The sequence below is a fragment of the Hyperolius riggenbachi genome, chromosome 2 (genome assembly GCF_040937935.1).
Source record: "Hyperolius riggenbachi isolate aHypRig1 chromosome 2, aHypRig1.pri, whole genome shotgun sequence".
NCBI lineage: Eukaryota > Metazoa > Chordata > Amphibia > Anura > Hyperoliidae > Hyperolius > Hyperolius riggenbachi.
This window is the reverse complement of record NC_090647.1, coordinates 58,982,381-58,988,519: the sequence shown is the minus strand read 5'-3', so window position 1 is coordinate 58,988,519 and position 6,139 is coordinate 58,982,381.

Sequence of the window (6,139 nt, the reverse complement as noted above, 5' to 3'; positions counted from 1 at the left end):
TGCGTCGGGAATCCGTGCGAATCGCCACTAATGTATTTAATAGTAAAAACGCATGCGTTTGTTACATGCGTTTTTACCCGCGATTTCGCGTGCGATTTCGCACCTTTTTCAATGTTATTTTGCCCTGGCAGTGTCATGGTTAATTTCGAAATCGCACGCGAAATCGCGGGTAAAAACGCATGCGGAAACGCATCCGCATGCGTTTTTACAAGGGTCGGAATGCCGGCGAAATCGCGTCGCAACAGTGGAAACGGGCCCTAAAAGAGTTAAATATCAGGTATGTAAGTGGTTGACTCAGTCCTGACTCAGGCAGGAAGTGACTACAGTGTGACCCTCATACCTCTTTCCCACCAGGACGTTACGTTTTAGGGGATGTTATAGGTCGCATAACGTGCCCCTAATACAACCCTTGTGATGTTAAAGGAGGACGCTACCTAGAGCCGCGTTATGCAGCTCTTGGTGCGCCTTTTGTGTCAGATAGGCTGCGGAGACCACATTATCGGAACACTCCGCATCACGTGGTCCCGCCAGCCAATCAGCGGCCGCTCCAGGAAGTAAACATTGCAGTGCAGTGAATATTAAGTAGCCATGTGGCTGCCGACAATAGCGGACTCTCCCCTCCTCCTCTCCTGCACACAAAAAAACAAATCACTGAGCATGTGCAAACAGTCTAACGTGGCTAAAACCGAGTAGAACGCACAGCATGCGGCACTTTAATACAACGTGCAGCGTTAGCCTGTAATGCAACGTGGGCACTGTGAACAAGAACAACCCATTGATTTTTCATTGCTGTGAGTTGGGCTGCGTTACAGGCTGCTCTAACGTGCGCCTGTAACGACCTAATGTGAAAGCAGCCTCAATGATAAGAAATTCCAACTATAAAACCCTTTCCCAAATAAACATGGCGGCATACTAATGGGTATGGGCCACGCCCCCTGACCCCGATAGGACAACGTACTCTTAAAAGAATTCCGCCCCCATCCGTCCCGTCATTCTCTTTTTCTGTCCTCGATGGACAGGTACTCTGTTTAGGACCTTATCTTTTTTTTTTTACCTGGGTCCGTTTTTTGGCTTTTCTTTTTCCTCTTTCTTTCCCCCTTACACGGGTTCAGCCTCTCCCGTGTCTCAGCGGCATAGTTGTCCCAAGTAGGACTTCAGCCGTCTGCTTGCATGCGGAGGTCCTTTCCCCTAAAGCCCTCTTCAAACATGGCTGCCACCCAATAGAAAAGTTGCTGCCAAATCTCGCGAGACTTCAACCAGGCATCTGATTGGCTGCATCACGCATGACGTCCTATATCCAGGAAGCAGAGGGGAAGAGGACGCCGAACACTACAGGAGGCGTGGGAGCTGGCTGTTTGGCTAAACTGCTGAACGCTGCTTCCCCTCTAGAAGAAAGGCTGGATGACGGACGCTCTTGTGACCTACACCTCATCGGATTCAGGTCTGAAAGAGCATATTTGTTATGATTGTGCATATTTATGTAGCAGCAGTACAGGAGGCTTATGAGGTTAAATACTTCTTTTAAAGGGGAAATTGATAACTCTGCGCAGGGGGCCTCCGCTGGAAAATCCAGGTAAAGGATGCTAAATGCATCCTATCACACTGGTGGTTCACAGGGTGTATTGTTTTATAAGGGGGTGCACCGGTGCTGGTATTTTAAAAAGAGTGCTCTTTTCTCTTACTTTGTCTTTTATATGCGGATCCTTTTTTAGTGAAAACACTATATTTTCTTTGTGTTTTCACAGTCCGCATGAGAGAGAAGATGGACTTCTGGTTACTAAGAGCAACCGGTCGGGGTCAACAAAAGATGCACCACAGTCCCGTGAGGATTTCCGCAGATCAAGTAGATCTGTCTCCGCAAGGAGGAAATCTCCGCAAAGACTATATGTGGACAGACCTGAGGTTTCATGGAGGCCTTATGATCAGAGGAGACGGTCTCCAGATTATACAGCATCAATGCCTTATTATGAATCTTACAGATATAGGTCTCCTAGGAGGCGTAATGATTATGATTATCAATATAGACGTTCATCAAGAAGAGCTTCTCCTGGGGACAGATATGACTCGGATCGATTCTCTCCTCAGAGATACTATGCAAATAGGTCTCCGAAAAGACAATATAGATCCAGATCTCATTCTTCAGATTGTGAATTGTTGACAAGTCGCAAGGAACCTGCTCTGAATATATGCTGGTCTTGCACTCAGCCGTCTCTGCCGGATAAAAAAATTGTGTCAAACTTGTCTTTCTGAGGCTGCTAGAGACGAAGATACTGAAAATCAGGAAGTTTTGTCTTATATTCAGCAGGCCGTGCAAGAGACTTTTCAAAAGCTGTCTGCCTCTCAGTCAATTCCACCCTCTGCCGCTCAACCGCAAATGGAGGAATCTGGTACTCAGGGGGACTTACCTCCTCTTGGCTTTGATTTCGCCTTGGTGCCAGCCTTCCTATCTGCAATTAAATCTGCGATTGATTGGCAGGAAGAGGGTGATTCAACTCTTGATGAACTTAAGCTGGCGGGAGATTTTGTTGGAGAAGCAGCAATAGATACCATACGCTCCTCAGCAAGATCTATGCTACACTGTGTGACGGCAAAGAGGGCGCTGTGGCTGAAGCCTTGGTCGGCCGACCCAGCGTCACGGAACAATTGGTGTAAAATTCCTTATGATGGCACTCATTTGTTCGGTCCAGTAATGGACAAAGCAATTACTAGGGTGACGGGGCAAAACAGGTCTCATCCCACAGGACAGGAAACAAAAGGAGTTTAAGCAACAAAATTCTAAACGTTTCTTCCAAAATAGATTTCAGCAAGCTAGGTCCTACAGGCCTGGAAAACAGTTCAATAGAAACTGGAGGGGCACCCAATCCTCGTTTCTGAAGAACAAGGGAAAGACCACCTCCACCTCACAACAAGGCCAGAAGTCCTTTTGAGATGACGTCCATCCAGGATTCTCCAGTGGGGGCCAGACTAAGTCTCTTCACAGAGTCCTGGGTGGAGAAAATACAAGAGTCGTGGGTGCTAAATACAGTAAAGAACGGACACAAATGGAGATTTCTGTCAACTCTTCCAAAAGCTCGTTATATCTCCACAAAAATCCCGCAAAGCAAACTAAAGCGTCAAACCCTATTGGACTATGTGGAGTCACTTCTAAAAGCAAAGGCAATCACCGAGGTTCCGGTAAATCAGCGCTTCGCAGGAATCTATTCACAGCTATTCTTAGTACCAAAGGCAAGCGGAAGCTGGAGGCCAGTCCTAGACCTGAAGTTCTTAAACCGTCATATAAAAACGAGCCATTTCAAAATGGAGTCACTCCAGTCCATTATACCAATGATAAGGGAGTACGATTGGATGACTTCTGTGGACTTGGCAGATGCATATCTGCATGTACCCATTCACAAAGACTATCAAAAGTTCCTACGTTTCTCCGTTCATGGCAATCACTTTCAGTTTCGAGCACTGCCTTTTGGAATATCAACAGCACCAAGGACTTTCACAAAAATATTACTGCCTGTGATAGCATTATTGAGGACTGCAGGTATTCGAACCTTCCATTACCTGGACGATATACTAATTCTGCATCAAAACAAAGACCAGTTGTTGCAACATCAAGATCAGCTCCTATCTACATTGAAAAACCTCGGCTGGTTAATAAACCACAACAAGAGTCAGCTCAAGCCATCCCAAGATATGATCTTTCTGGGAGCCAGGTTTGTAACAAATTTGAACAAAGTCTGTCTTCCAGAGCAAAAAGTATTGATGATTCAGAAGAAAGTAGCAACACTCCTCCAGTGTCGACAAATATTAGCAAGAAGTTGCATGAGTTTGCTAGGTTCCATGTCGGCAGTGATCCCTATGGTAAAGTGGGCCCACTGGCATCTTCGGCCACTGCAGTTCATTTTTCTGAAAAAATGGAACAAATGGAACTTGAACCAAGTAATTTCCTTGCCACAGGATGTGAGGGAATCCCTAGCCTGGTGGCTATGCAGGAACAGGGCCGGCCTTAGGTTTCACAGCGCCCTGAGCGAAACCTGATTTTTGTGCCTCCCCCCCCCATCCTCTTCCCGCGTGTGCACACACACACACGCACACACACACAGGCCCATATGCAATTCACCTTTTCTCCTGAGATATCTCCTAGGATAGGATTGACGTTGTGACACAAATGCTCAGATCTCCGTGACACGTCACATATGTATAATAGAAAAAATACTATTAATAACCACGAATGGATGAAAAGAGTGCATTATCCTGAATACACTTAAAAATGAAGGCTAGAACCTTTCAGGAATATTAATAAAAACAATCAGTGGGACAGTTAGCCGCCGCCTTCCCCCCCATTTAGGATGATAGCACAGCACCGACAATTTGCACCACACGTTATAGCCGCAGCGCCTCCCCCCCCCCAAAAAAAAAGCCCTCAGACTCAGTATGGGTAGGTAGCCATGTATAGTTGCCCCCAGTATAGGATCTCATGTGTAGGTGCCCTCAATATAGGTAGCCAGGCATAGGTGCCTCCAGTATAGGTAGCCAGGTGTTGGCGCCCTCAGTAAAGGTAGCCAGCTATAGGTGCCCCCAGTATAGGAATTAGGTGTAGGTGCCCTCAGTATAGGTAACCACCTATAGGCGCCCCCTTGGAAGCCGGCGCCCTGAGCGACCGCTCCGGTCGCTCAGGTCAAAGGCCGGCTATGTGCAGGAAGAATCTGATGAACTGTCATCAAATACAGGCTTCAATTCCCATCGTGATAACCCCGTATGCAAGCATAATTGGGTGGGGAGCCCACTGCAACGGGATGTGCATGCAGGGGAAATGGAGTTTTCGCCAGATCGGTGTGCCCTCAAACATATTGGAACTAAAGGCAGCGTTTATGGCGTTGAAAGCGTTCCGTTTCCTAATCCGGAACGAATCTGTTCTTTTGAAGATAGACAACATCACAGCGGTAACATATATAAAGAGGCAGGGGGGCACAAGGAGTATCTCTCTTCTCCACGAAACCCAGCGAATAATGGAATGGGCACAGGAAAATCTGACGAACCTATCAGCGACTTACCTACCAGGAATCAGGAATGTGTTGGCAGATCGCCTGAGCAGATCATTCATGGACCCCCACGAGTGGCAGCTGAATCAAGAGTCGTACAACAGCCTAGTCCGGAAGTGGGGACTTCCACAGGTGGATTTATGGGCGTCTCCTCAGAATGCCAAGGTGCGGAAATTTTTTTTTTACTCGTTTCCCGCATCCGTCGTCAGCAGGAACAGATTGTCTAGCACAGAAGTGGAACTTCGACCTAGGTTACGCCTTTCCCCCATTTCCTATGATTCCCAAGTTTTTGCAGAGACTAGCAAGAGAGCGCTGCTCGATCATAACTATTCAGCCCTTTTGGCCAAGGAGGCCTTGGTTTGCCCTAGCAATGGATCTAAGTGTCGAGGAGCCAATAAAATTGCCCGATCATCACAATCTTTTGTTCCAAGGGAATCTCCTATATCCAAATGTGAAGGCATTGCATTTGACGGCCTGGAACTTGAGAGGCAAAATTACTTAGACCAAGGTTGTTCAGAAAATGTAGCCGAAACATTGCTCAAAGCCAGGAAGCCCTCAACTAATGTGACCTATAGAAGAATATGGGAGAAATTTATTGCCTTTGCAAAAGTACATAACTTTGATGGTCTAACCCCTTCTGTATCAAATATATTAGACTTCCTACAATCAGGGGTAGAAAAAAATCTGAGTTTAGCAGCGATCAAGGTACAGATATCTGCATTATCAGCGTTAACCAATGTAAGGTGGGCCCAGAAGCCTTTAGTAATGCAATTTGTGAAAGCGGTGCTAAAGATCCGTCCGCCAAGGAAACCTTTTTTTCCCAAATGGGACTTGTGTCTAGTACTAGATGCCCTTTCATCACCTCCCTTTCACCCGGTGGAGTCGGCCTCAATTCAGGACGTCACTTTAAAAACGGTTTTCCTGATAGCGATAACGTCGGGGAAACGAGTTTCTGACATACAGTCTTTAGGGTGCACAGACAACCTACTGGAATTCTACCCTGATCGGGTGGTAATAAGACCAGTCCTAGACTATGTGCCTAAGGTTGCTTCCAGTTTTCATGTGAATCAGGAATTGACTCTACCTACCTTTCCGTTTAATGAGGG